Here is a 14012-nt window from a genome sequence, read left to right on the forward strand (position 1 = left end):
TGAACTTGCGCACGTTGCAACGCAAGAGTTGGGGGCGTGCAGAATGGCATGTAGCGCCTAGGATGGCACTGCAATGGGCAATATTTCTGTGCCAGTGTCTCCAGCAGCCTCGCCGCAATCTAGTGCCCTTTGGATGGCTGGGACTACAACCTCCATCATCCCCAGCCAGCAGGCTAGGAGTGATGGGGGTTGTGGTAGTGCAGCACATCTGGTATGTGAAGAAAGCGTTAGTCATCAAACGCCTGTCCTTCGGGTCTGCTGGACAGATTGTCCTATACGCCACCCGAAAGCTACAGCAGCAGCAGCTTCTCCCGTGTAAAACTCAAGAGGCAATGACTGTGTGTGACTGGCAGTAGATAGGGGTGTATGAAATCCCGCTTACCTGGCTCCGCCGGGTTCCGCAGGTGGGGGGAACGATCCGTTCCTCCCCCCCAGAATCCTCCCTGGCCAGCTCCTGCTGGGCTGCTGCGGACACAAATGGCATCCTGCATAGGGGACGCCATTTGCGTCCCTACGCAAGCCCGTGATAGGCTACGTAAATATTTACGTAGCCTATCACAGCTAAAGCGGGAACACAAATGGCGTAGGGGATGCCATTTGCACCCCTGCTTTAGCTGTGATAGGCTACGTAAATATTTACGTAGCCTATCACGGGCCGGCATAGGGACGCAAATGGTGGCCGCTACGACGGCCGCCATTTGCAGCTGCAGCAGCCCGGCAGTGGCTGGAGCCACCGCTGGAGCCGCAGCTAGGTAAGCTCCGTTTCGCGGGGTGGTGGGGCGGGGGGCTCCGTTCCGCCACGGATTCCGGAGGGCCGAATTCACTGGAATTCAGCCCCCTGGGATCCGTGGCGGAATTCTCTAACATCCCTAGCAGTAGAGAGCGAGTGTTGGCTGAGGACCGTCTGCCTGGTCATGTCTTGGCTAATGTGTTTGAACAGGTATTGCAGCTGAACTGCACCTGATGGTCAGTAGAATGCAAAGAGAAATGTGAAAAGAAGAGAGAGAGATAAAGAGATCGAACAACTGATAAGAATACAGCATAGACAGTGAGGCTGATAGGCTCAAAGGCGGGATTGTGAAGGTAGGCCTGACTAGGCCTTGTAAGTAGTTTGGTTCAGGCGAGGTGCCTGATGGGATTGAGAGTGTGTGTGTGTGTGTGTGTGTGTGTGTGTGAGACCATGAGACGGTAACTGTAACTTGCTCATAAGCAGGAATTCCCATCCACCAAAGTAACTCATCCCTAAAGATGAGAAGGCCACTGTGCTGATAAGACTGTGCCGAGTACTAATTGGTTTCCGAGCATGCATAGTGTGTTTTCTTTGTTCTCCAACTTTCAGTCTGTATAAATGTACCCTGTTTTCTTTTCTTTCTGGAGAGACACAGTTGCATCTGTCACTCCCACAGCCGTGATGTGTTTTAATAAATTTCTGACTGTTCAACCTAACCTGCCTTGGATATTTCCTTAACAGTCATATCCCTACCCCAAGTATGACACTACGTGACACTGTGGGGTACCGTGCTTAGAACTATATCCACCTAAAAGAACCAGACTGAAAATGTTCTGTGGGGAAGTACATCCCAAGGGGGGACAGTGTAAACTCAACAAAATCACCAGGCCTTCACAGCAGTCTTTATTTCTGCATGGGGCACTCATCGCTTTGCATGGGAATTCCCTTGCAGGTTTCGGGAGTGTTTTTGAGCAGTGCTGTACTGCAGTGCTTCTACGGAGCACTGTGGAGACACTGTCCTGGAAGTTATGTTTAACAGAAACCACTCTTCTGCTGATATGAGCTCCTTCCACTGTGTTAGTCGTTGGATGCCCACATCCATTGTCCAAGATTGATTTCCTACTTACCATTGCAATAAATACAGCATGGGGTCAATATTTAGGTTCCTTTTCTATGCAGAACCTTGCGTTTACAGAGGTCTGTGAGAACTGAACACTTTATCAGGAAACACTGTTTCTTGAACAATGCCAGTAAATGCCGTGCTCTCAGCACTGTGGCACTATCTTACAAAATTGCTTTCAATGACAGCCTCTGTGTTACCAAAGTACAGGAACTCCACTGGTGATGCTGTCTGCTTCTTCTATCATGGGTAAAAACTGTTTAGGGGGGGGGGGGTCCCTCTACCAGAGTTGCAAAGAGAGAGAGAGAATTGCCAGGGGAGCACGGACTCCGAGCAAGCTGGTGAAGGACCCTCAAGTGAGCAAACAGGCATGGGCACCTCAGCCAGAGCTACACAGGTTTCCACTCATGATGTAACTCCCTATAGTTCAGAAGTGGGAGTGGCAGGTGAGCTTCAGTGCATCTTAAACATTTCCTACATTAACCCAGTATAATTTCCGCAAACACTTCTGACCACTGACACGCCATTGATATGAAATGGAAAGGTGACCGTGGAAATTCCCAAGAAAAAAAAATTACATGGTTACTAGTAAAGTCGGTAAAATGGGTACCCAGCTTGCTGGGGGAAAGGTAGTCACGACTGGGGAAGGCCATGGCAAACCACCCTGCTATACTCTGCCATGAAAATGCCAGCGTAAGCAGGCATCCCTCTAGGGGTCAGTAATGACCCGGTGCTTGCACGGGAGGAACCTTTCCTTTCCTACTAGTAATGTGCCCTGTAGAGATGGCTACCTCACTGAGTGCTGACTGGCTGAATTTAGATAAAATCAAGCAACTACTGCCAGAAATGGGAGTCAGGATTGCAAACCTGGGGAAGCCATTGGCAGCAGAGGAACGCAGAAGGGGAGAATTTGATTCCTAATTACAATTGTACAGGAACCAAATAGGAAATACTCCGTAGAAAGATAGTAATACCCTCCATGCATGTCACCCCAGGGCAGCCTGTATTAATGGAGGAAAAAGTTACGGAAGCAGAGGCCACACCTGATGGGCAGGGACACTCTGGAACCGCTCCAAGCAGAACAACTGATGTCCTGGGAGCAGTGCTGCATCTAGAAGGCTCAGTGATCAGAGGAAGTAAGTCTTCCTTGCAATCCTAGGAATAGAAATATTGGGAATGGAATGTGGTATTTTGGTCACAGCTACATCTTCTTGTATTTTTCTTTGCAGTGTGCAAGATGGAGAAGTGCATCACTCAGCTGGAGAAGCACATGCTCAAGGAGAAGAAAACATGCCGGGAGGAGGCCAGGAGATGGGGTGTGCGGGGAAGCTTGAAAGGGCGCATCATGCTCAATCTACACATAGCACTTCTACTGTTTTCATACTGCAGAGATCACTAATGGTGCATGTCACAGCACTGGGCACCAATAGTTTTCACCACAGGATGAGAACGCTAAAACCGCCATGTGTAGAATCAGCCCTAACACAGTGAACAACGTTTGACTTGATAATGCTTAGATGTAGTCATAGTGTAAGATTCAGTTGCTGAAATGTTGAACGATAATTCCAAATTATACAGAACCACCTCTTCAATAACATGCTTTAATGAATGTCATATTTCTTCACATAAACAGTTGTGTAACATTTGGACTCCATCCCTGTTTGGTATGTATGGACTGTTAACTGAAAAACCACTTCAGCCAGCCATGCTGGCTGCAGCATGCTGCGATTTGTAGGCCTTTTTTCTGTCTAAACATGCCTAGGATTGCGCCCTAAGTGGTTGAACTTCCATTTGTACACCTTTCATTCCATTCCTAACACTGAAGTGTGGCCTGTGCACAAACCATTACCAGTGCTGCCCACTGCTGGGTTAACATTCAGAACAACTTTAAAGAACAATGAACTACGCATTAAAGCCAGCCAAAACACGTGTGGTTTGACATCCCAATAGGGGGAATTAGATGAACCGTGACTGAAGCAGCACGATTCACAGAGAGAAATGATGCAGGCGTTTGTGCAGTCGTGCTGGTCTAATGCGGAATGCTCCCTGACACTTGGGCATAGAGATGATTGGGCTGGATAACTGCTGAGGTCCTGGTCACTGCTTGGAATGAGGTGATGACCTGGGCTACTGAGATGATCGCTCCCAAACGTCCTTGACCTAGTTGTAGAACTGTGTCAACTCCTTGGTATTCTGAGGAGCTGAGGGTGATGAAATGACTGTGTTGATGATTACAGCGCAAATGACAGAAGACTCAGAACGAATACGATCTAACGCAGGTAAGAATCCACTTGCGATCTTATTCTGCGGTGGTGATGGTGGTGAAGAAATCCTCCTTCTCCACCACCATTGCATCTGCTCAGTGTCGTCCAGCGGAGCTCTTTCATGTGGTTAAAGGCCTCTTGGGCGTAGGCCTTGAAACACAAGAACTCGAACTCTCAAAGGCCTGCTGTGAACAATTTCCCAGACACTTTGCAGATAAAATCGCTCGCATTTGAATTTAACAGAAATGGTGTTACAGAAAGCATACATATGGGATAGTAGATTGCCCTGGACAATGCCCAACGGAGTGAACAACTACATTCTGAGAGTTTAAAGCAAGGTTTGAAATTCCAACTTGTGCAGCACTTCAGACAACAATGTCATGCACATACGATTGTTCACATTTTAGGTTGGGCTGCATAGGGAATTGTCAGCCTGATATATAGTGCTACCACTGGTAGCATCCTGTGCTGCATCCTCTCTGTCTATAACTGTAAGATGATGTTTTTTAAAATGTATTTGTGGAGGTAGCAGTCTGCATCTGGACTTGCTACTCTCAGCATACACTGCTGTGTTAAGGTTTTGGTAGCTGGTGCAATAGTCCTGACATTGCTGTATCAAACATCACCATAGGAGTATAGTTGATTAGGAAGCAGTACACCATGTTGGTCATGTTGGTCATTATTCCAGAGAGGACTGTTCTCATAAGGGACACTATGTGAAGCTGCTCAACCACAAGAAGAAGGGGAAGTACTGTGAGTATGGGGAAGTATCTTCCAGAAATATTCCATTTACCCAGTACTTGGCCTCCGCATAACACTGGAAACTTCCACCTGTGCTCCTGTTCCTGTGTCCTGGCATGGTCACATTTAAAGAACTCTTCCATCCCTAGCTTCTGCTTGAGGGTAAATGTGGTGCTGCTGCAACAGGCAGCACTGTACAGGAAGGCAACTTTTGGGTTCTCCTCATTCCCCCAGTGTGATGACAACTGGGGAATTCTTCTCCTACCTGTATTGTCTCCATTGTCCAGCATACTAACTGTCCTACTGGATCCAGTGGTGGACGCATGCTCCCCTGTAAACACAGCACCAAAGTTCACAGTGTTAGTGATCATCCCCAGTGTTTTGCAGTAACAGTAATGTAAACAATGGTCCGTCCTGTCCTCATAGGAAAAGAGGGGTTTGTTACCACTTCCTTCACCCAAGGCTGTGCCTGCATCTGGGAAATCCCCTCATCCTTCTTGCAGTTCTTCTTGGGTCATACTGTCATTTCCTATGTTACAGAAAAGCATGGGTATCATGACAGTGGTTTTCCACATTACAAGTCTAATCTGGGGTCACCAGGAAGGCTCATGGAAGACATGGTAGTGGTGTGCTACTTGACTTGCATTGTACCTCAAGGTGGATACTCACAGTGCTAGCAACAGATAGTATGATACACCATTATAGCTCAACACATATGGAGATGTAGCTATAGTTTATTTAAAACTAAATTTTCACACACTGCATTTTTAAATGGTATATATTAGGAACGGTGAAACATATAGATCCAGTCCTGCAAATACTTACCTGTGCTGCAGTACTCACCAACGTGAGGCTGTCCAGCAGGAATGTTGTCCTGATCATCAAAGAGTGGCTCAGACGGATTGCATGGTGTAGGTTTGGTAATGTTGCTTGACATTGTCTGTGACTGGGATGCAGTGCGAGCGATATGCAGACTTCCAGAGATATGCTTCGGTCAAATGGTGGTGTCCCCATGAAGAATGCTGTGCAGCTGAGAGAGCTTCCAGAGAGCTTCGGCTATTGGGCGGTATAGAAATGAAATAAATAAATAAATAATAAAAGCTGAGTGTAATAGGGACAGGTAGCAGTGTTGTTTCGGGACTTAGCATTATGGTTCACCACTCTGCGGTACTCCTGTCACATAGATTTAGATTGGCACTCAATGGCACTGCAGTTGTGCCCTCGTGTGACCATGTCTCTAGAGAGCTGCTCAAAGAAGTCAAAGTTCCAGTGAGTGTTACGTAGCTGTTCCTGAATTTTCTGTTCCCCCCCAAATGTCCAGCAAGTCCTCTATCTCGTTATGCCTCCAAGACACTCCTCTGCCCTTACTGGATGACATAGTGGATTTCTGTGAAAGAGACACACTTGACTGAGTGAGCTAAGGCTCCCTTGACCAATCTGCATGCAATGAAGAAAGTCTGTATTGGAATTGCTTGGAAAAAGTACTGCAGAAATGTTAATTGGATAAACCTCAAGCTTCTAAAAACCCCAACAAACCATGGCGCACCCTAACCTGCACTTACTGCAGCAAGAAATGTATTCTTTGATACTCCTTACAATGTCCCCTAACAACAGTTAGCACTCCCAATTGCATTAACAACTGTCATTACAGGGTTGATGTGTTGGTGGGAATCCATTCTGTATTCCCATCCAGAAGAGCAGTTCATTCAGAGTACCTCCCTCTATTTCAGAGGAAGCATGATTAATGTCCTGGAAGTCAGGTAGTTATTCCTACCTATACTCAATTACATGTGTGTTGCGCACATTCTCCTAAACTCCCCTGGCTGAAAAGGTTCTTTATAGGCAGATATTCCTGCAATACTTACCCAAAAGCAGATGAACTGATGCACCTCCAACAGCCTGCTGGGCGTGTTCATACAGAGAAGGAAGGATGCACCTGAAAAACAGAGAGCAGAGGGCAATATTATCATGCACGAACATGACTGTTTCTGGCTTAGTAATGCCCAGACATGCTCTTGAACCCCAGAGATTATACTTCTCCTCTCAAAACACCACCCATATCAGGCTGTGCAGTTCACAAACACACACTGTACTACAGCCACAGTTGGGGGTTTGGCGGGAAGCTACTGGTTGAATGAAAGTTTCACAGTACCAACTCAGGGTGACTTTGGAGAAGCAATTGTGATGAACACGAAGAAAGGTTTATTTCAAATCGGTCTCTGCAAAGATTTCTCTATAAGGTTTTACATGCCTTGAAAATACAGCGATATCCTTGGTAGTTGTACCCTACTGTCACGCTCTGATTCTCAGCCCAAATAGTGGACATATATACATTCGAAATATGTGTTACATTGCTTCCTTTCAACATAGTTATTTCCTAGCATAAGAGAAACCATTCCTGTGTTTTAGTAAGGCCAAGAAAACATTCTCTGCCATATTTCAGCAGAAAACATGGTGGGCAGAAGAAAAGGTGAGACAAAAACAGGAAAGAGGACAGAGGCAGAATTCAATATGATATACTGCTGAGATGTATTAAAATTCAGCTCGGAGAGGTATTAAGAATCATTTAATTAGAATGCCTAATGGGCATTTGTGAGGCTGCAGATTCTTGTGGAACATGTGCTGTCCCAAAACTACAGACATTAAGTCTTGGATGATGGAGGAAAACAAGCCCCTTGATATAAAAGAAGAAGCGGGCAGCATTCAGAGCAGGAAAAACATAACTTGCACAAAAACAAGGAGAGCACACAGACATGGAAAGACTTGGAATGTAAGGGTTTTTGCTTCAGAATGAGTGGTGGGAAGTCTGTACACATAGTGGGAATGTTAATAAAATCAATTTCTACAAAACACACATGGAGAAATATAGTGTTCATGATATAATCCTAACATTTATTTAAAGGGGGGGGGAGAAATTATTCTTACCATGCTAATTCCCTGCCGATACAGTGAGATCCTCCCTCGACACTCTCCGATTCTTTGAAGATCTGAAGAGAATAAAGTGATGGGGAAAAAATTAGCAGGGAGAGAAGAGAGAACTAAGTGAGAACATGCCAGGAAGTGAGCTACCTACCAATGCTAGAAGCAGCCCGAATATCACATGGAGGCGTTGAGAGCCGTGATTGGCCAGTAAGGAAATATAAAATCAACCATATAAGGACAGGGTTAGGAGTAGACCAAGCCCATATATGGTAACCAAAGCGAAACATTGGACCACATGAATGGAAATCTAGTTGTATATTACAGTATTTCAGGGAAATGAATATGGTTACAGGTCAAAGGAAAATTGCGGCTCCGAAATGAAACAGCATGAGTATCATGTGCACCAAAGGGAAAGGAAACTCTTTGGAAACATGATAAACCATGAGTATAGATTCTGCCCTGGTCACAGTCTTCCCCACTGTGGTGAGATGTAATGTATTTCTATTTAACTAACAGTAATTCTTTCCAAATTGGCATCTATACATATAAATCAGCATATGCAAGTTTTATACAAATATGTGTCCTCTTTTGTCCTCTTTGGGGGAAGTGTAAGCAGCCACTGTAGAATACTTGGAGCTTTTCTACACAACACTGTTAATTGGTTGCATTTAGATTTGGTTTCATCACAGAATTGAGATCTGAGCACTCCATGAGGAGGGTTTCATTTCCTGCTTTTCCACTACATAACTTCTAGAGGGCACTGCAGTATAGTGGAATAGCACAAATACACAAGAGGCAATTGTGCTTTCTTTCACTTTCACAATTAAATGCCGCATTTTCCCTGCTCTAAAAAAACTTGCCAAAAGCGCTGGTTAGACGCAGAAGCGAAATTGGAGGGTCATGACATCGTCTAAAGAACCCATAAACATCTGTGAGTAGGGAATGACAAACACACAATAAATGCTTTGATGATCAATTGGTGATTGATCAGGGGTGGGCAGAAGATCTGGATGTTCTGGTAGGTCTCTGGATGACTTGCTCAGGTCAGCAAGGATTTCTGACTCCCAGTTGTTTAACATTGGCAGCCCTCTACATTATACTGCTGAAATGACGAAAGCTTGCAGTAACTAATTAGGAGTGGATATTTGTATAGGACTATGAGCTCCATCCTTGGCTCAGAATTCTTTAATTCTAAGTGTATGTCTTTTGCCACAGGCTCTGGTTGGTGGATTCTCAGGATTCTAGTAAAAATAACAACAACAAAGTAAATCTTGCAAGCCTGATGTCTGCCCACCCCTGCTGTAGACAAACTGGCCCCAAACCATTTAGGGTGCTAAAGGTTACCACCAGCACTTTGTATTGGGCCTGGAAATGCCAGCATAGCGTTCTAGTCTCCTGACCCCCACCAGTAGCTGGGTGGCTGCATTTTGCACCAACTGCCTTCCAACTGTCTTCAAAGGCAGCTCCACATAAAGCATGTTACAGTAGTCTAGTGTGGAAGTAACTGGTGCCTGAGTAACTAAAGCTAGGTCTGACCACTCTAGACAGTGTTGTAGCTTGCGTATCAGCCTAACCTGGTAAAAAGCACTCCTATCCATCAATGGCACCTGCATTTACATAGGTAGCGACAGGCCCAGGAGCACCCTGAAGCTGCACACTTGATATAATATCACATAAGCTGTCAAATGCTCTCACTGTATATCAACTACTAAATTTTCTCAAATACTATCATTGTATGTCAATGACTGAAACTTCTCTCAAACACTACCATTGCATGTCCTCTATCAAACACACACCTGGCAAGTATCATCTCTTAAAATTCAAATATATCAGGCTTCGAAAAGAAACGTAAAATATCTGGTGGGTACTGGAGATGTTTCAAGTACTAGGAGGCTATCTGGGAGTAATATCTGGTGTTTGGGGAGGGGACTTTTTCCAGAGCACATTCATTTCAGGTCTTACCAGCATGCCAAAGGTAGAATGCAGGCAGGATTGGTCAGGTCCCCAGCAAGTGCCACTCGCCACCTGCTACGAGGTTATCCAAACACCCCTCAATTAGGAGAACACAAGCTATAGTTTGATCCTTTTCCAACCTGCTGTCCTCCAGATGTGTGGGACTACAACTCCCATCATCCTGGGGATGATTGGAGAACATGTGAGCACCAGGAGGCCACATCTGGAGGTTGAGAGGTTGGAGAAGGACCCCCACCCCCACCCTCCCAATAGGTGCAGAGGCTCAATCTTTCCTGGCCGCCTGGCTTTCCACCTCATCCATCTATTGCACTGTTGCAGAACTCAGAGTCAGAGAGACCACGGAGTGAAGGAAAAAGAGTTTTTCTTTATTTAACACGCGGGCTTAAGGCTGGAATCACTTCCAAAGAGCCAAAAGCCCCGATTTACATCAGCAGATTGTTTTTATAGATACTGTGACACATAGGAAACAGCTCCTCCTCGCCCTCCCATGTGGGGTTGCAGTCCTCAACATTTCTTCTCCTAGCACCATTGTTTATAATACAAGAAATGGGTTATAGGGTAGCCATGATAAGCAGAGAACAGCAGAGAACAGCAGAGAACAAGATATACAATTCTATGACCTTAGCCTTTGTTGACAAGATAAGAAATTCCTGTGTCTCATCATCTTACAAACATATATTTCAGAGAGCAAGAGCTCAGCAAGAACATGAAGCATGAGGCTACTTAGTCTGACCCCCGATATGGCTGCTACATTCCCCCCTTAAATGCATAATTTCATTACAATTATAGCATTTTTGATAAGCAAATGCTCATAATAGTCTGCAAAGCACCATACAAAACTTTTTATAACATACATATCACTTAACTTCCTGTTGGGCTATTAGAGTGTAGAGGGCAGCAGTTTTATTAGAGTGCAGAGGGCAGCAGAGCCAAGAGGTTAACCAATCTAGCCAATTGTTTTGTCCCATTGTTATGTCAGCCACTATATGGTGCAGATTGTTGATCTGTTCATCTTCAGCATCACTATTATCAGTTAAATTAAAACAGCAAAGCTTTTGGTGTGTCTCACAACCCAGATGATGAAGAAGGAAGAGGTAATCTATACCAGCTTGATTTTTTTTTTTTTTTAGAACAGCACCTCTTAAATCACGCAACTCTTTATTTAATAATGACAATGCTCATGAGGTGGCATTTATGCTCTTGGCCAAGCTGCAAGCTAACCGGTTGATCTCTAGACCATCAGCCAAGGCTAGACCTGGAACTCCAACTAACGATACTGCCAGTGCCAATTTTTCTGAGTCAGAGTATAGCTGTAGGTGGCTATTACAAATTTCAGTTAGTTGGAGTGCTCTAGGCTGCTGTCGACGGATTTTCTCTGGCCACGGGGGAAGAATTGGCACCAGGCAACAGAAGAATTGGCACCAAAGGCAACATGGGTGGTTATCAGACAAGTTGAATGGAATGAATGACCAGGTACGGGAACCACAGGTTCAAAACCATCTATGAGGCAGAAGTATATGTGCATAATTAAAAGATATGTTTTGAATTTTATTACAGCAGAAGGGGGGGCCAGGGATAGCTTTACATTTCCCAGAAGATTTTTGACAATTAATTATTTGTGCACACGTGGCATTTGTTCCAGCTACGATGGGAGTACGTAGAGTGAACTCTGTAGGGGGTAAGATTTTCGCAACTATGCCCCAGCCAGAATTTTGGGAATAAGTCAAGTTTATATTAAAATTGCTTAACATAGTCTCGTTGTGAATTTTTTCAGGATGCTTACAGACAGGTATTAGGCAAGAGCTAATAAGCCTGTTTTCAGGTATATCCCTTGGCAAACAAAAATGCTTTACTCCAGTGATGTTAGCTAAGTGAAGCCAGTAATTATCAGCGAATCGCTGGGACAGATTTTCTCTTCCAGGGGCAGACCCCCCTTTTTCGCACCTTATTGAGGAACTATAATACAACACCACTAACACTACAACATGCATATTTGATCTTCTTTGGGATCTGACCGTACGCTGGGCAGCTATTCACCTGGCTAGCTGCAGTAGGGTCTAGTCCCCTTCTTCAATTTTCCCCAGTTGCAGGTCTGACCGTACGCAGGGTGGACAGTCTCCCGGTGCGCCCACAGTAAGGTCTAGCCTGAGTCTTCTTACTGCTTTTTCAGAATAATTTTTAAAGGATTTTTAGGATTTCTGGTCACAGTCCACTCCTCCCCCCCTTGCTCTCTTGACTCGTGTCCAATGTATCCAGGGTTTAACTCTAGCTACTTTCACAGCTGTGGGGGTGGAAAGTATAACAGTTTTTGGCCCTCTCCATCTGGGAGTCAAAGGGTCATTTTTCCACTTTTTAACTTATACTTTATCTCCTGGTTGGAAAGGATGAACTTCTGTGATGGGAATTGGGGCTTATTTTCTAAGACAAAGCGACGCTGGGCTTGAAGAACTTTGCCCAGTGTTTGGACTTCTTGTTTAAGGCTAACGTTTGCTTGCTCTTGATGCCACTCCAGTGTCAATCATGAAGTCAATGTCATGGCCCCTCACAGTCAATGTCACAGCCCCTCTCAAGCTGTCTTCTCTCTCGCCCGTTCTGGCTCCTTTGGTTTTCTCCTTTGTGTATTTGATTCATTTTATTTGGGCATTCATGCCACCAATGTCCATCTTGTCCACACTGGGTACACTGTGCCTCTGCCTCTGCTGAGTCTTCTTTTATTTTTTCGTCCACGTCTTCTTGGGCCTCTGGGTCGAGGGGGATATACTGGCGATAGGCATCTAAAAGACGCTCCAAGTAAGCTCTGGGGCCTCGGTGGCACCTTGCAGCACTTTAGACACTTTGGTCATATTAACTGACTTCTTCATACCTGCCTTCATGGCTTCTAACAGCAGGGTTTGATACTGGGTGAGGCGCTCTAGCCCCGCTTGTGTTTTGGGATTCCAGCGGGGGGGGGGGGGTACTTACAAGGAGACTTTATTGGGTAACTTACAGCACACAGGCGTACCTAATGGTTGGATCAGACAGCTTCTCTGAACCACGAGCTATTGGGCTAAATGGGTTTTATACCATACATGTTACCCATGAGGCAGCACAACACTAGCAAGCATTTTCAGCATAGGCTAGAAGTGTTTGGTTCTCAGGCACAGCTTCCTGTAAACAAAATTCGCTTCCTAAGCAAAGTGCTTGATAACACTTTCACTCATTAGTATGGGAAGAGAAATCTCTCTCTCTTTCTTTTGCTTTCTTTTTCTTGCTGATCTGCCTGTATTGCAGATCATGTTTCAAACTTTTTACATAAAACTTTCCGCTCCGTGCACCAGCCTTGTCTCTTCATGTGTCTTTTTCAAGTTAAACTCACTTACTTAAACCTTTCTGCCCTACACTAGTCCCAATGACACACATTTGGGATAGGCTCTTCTTCTCCTTCTAGTTACATTTTCTCATCTTAAAGAACTATTACATTATTGTGGCTACTTTACCCCAGGTAATAAGCTCCAGGCACAATCAGCTGCTTCTAATTCACCCTGGGGGCAACTATGGCCACGCTTCTTCTCTACAAATGTTCTTTCTCTTTGCCTCTTGCCTTCTCTTTCTTCTTTCCCCCCCCTTCTCTATCTGTCTGCCACTTTCTCTATTTCTCTGTCTTTCTCTACTTGTCTTTGTCTTTTCTCTTGTCATCCATTGGGAACCACACTCAGTATCATTTGGAGTTGCAACTAACACTAATCTGCAAACATCACATATATTTTATGATATCTAAGAAATCATAAAATATACACAACAAACCTTTTCTGCAATTTAACACAATGAATGGAAAACACTTCTTGCATGGTAAGGCATGATGGAGCAGATCCAGCAATTGGGGGGGGGAGCTCTCGGGGCTATCTATCACTAGACAAGCTAGCCAGGGATTTACAATATCACCCCCCCCCCCTTTTCTTCTCTTCCCCTTCAACTTGGTACATGAAAGCAAAGTGCCGAAACTCAGGACGCTGGGGGGTGATGGGCATCTATACTTGCATTTTTCAGGCAGCCATTAATCTTCTTCGGGGAGGCGGTGGGGTGATTTGCAGGACTTCAAAGGCAAGCTTTCCAGTTTGTTTGTATTTGTAAATCCCAAGCTCAAAACAGGACAGGATGAGGTACAGGGCAGCCAAATCTTTGCTTTGGCAAATAACTCAGGTCAGCTTTCTTCGCTGGGGTCTCAAACAGGAAAACAGTCTTAATTTAAAGTTGTAACATTACTGACAGCGTCAGCCAGCCA

At 44.9% G+C, this 14012-nt stretch overlaps 1 long non-coding RNA gene across 1 annotated transcript in view; it reads right to left on the minus strand.

Annotated features, from left to right (window-relative positions):
* Positions 1-3359: 3359 nt before the first annotated feature.
* LOC146334047 (uncharacterized) overlaps positions 3360-14012 on the minus strand; it is a 74214-nt gene continuing 63561 nt past the window's right edge. Inside the window, exons 2-4 of the long non-coding RNA XR_014786418.1 lie at positions 7781-7842; positions 6721-6791; positions 3360-5911 (exon numbers count right to left, since the gene is read on the minus strand). This is a non-coding gene — a long non-coding RNA (uncharacterized LOC146334047). The remainder of the gene's footprint in view (positions 5912-6720; positions 6792-7780; positions 7843-14012) is intronic.

The sequence above is a fragment of the Heloderma suspectum genome, chromosome W (genome assembly GCF_057233095.1).
Source record: "Heloderma suspectum isolate Gila_16-S chromosome W, 16-S_ref, whole genome shotgun sequence".
Lineage (NCBI taxonomy): Eukaryota > Metazoa > Chordata > Lepidosauria > Squamata > Helodermatidae > Heloderma > Heloderma suspectum.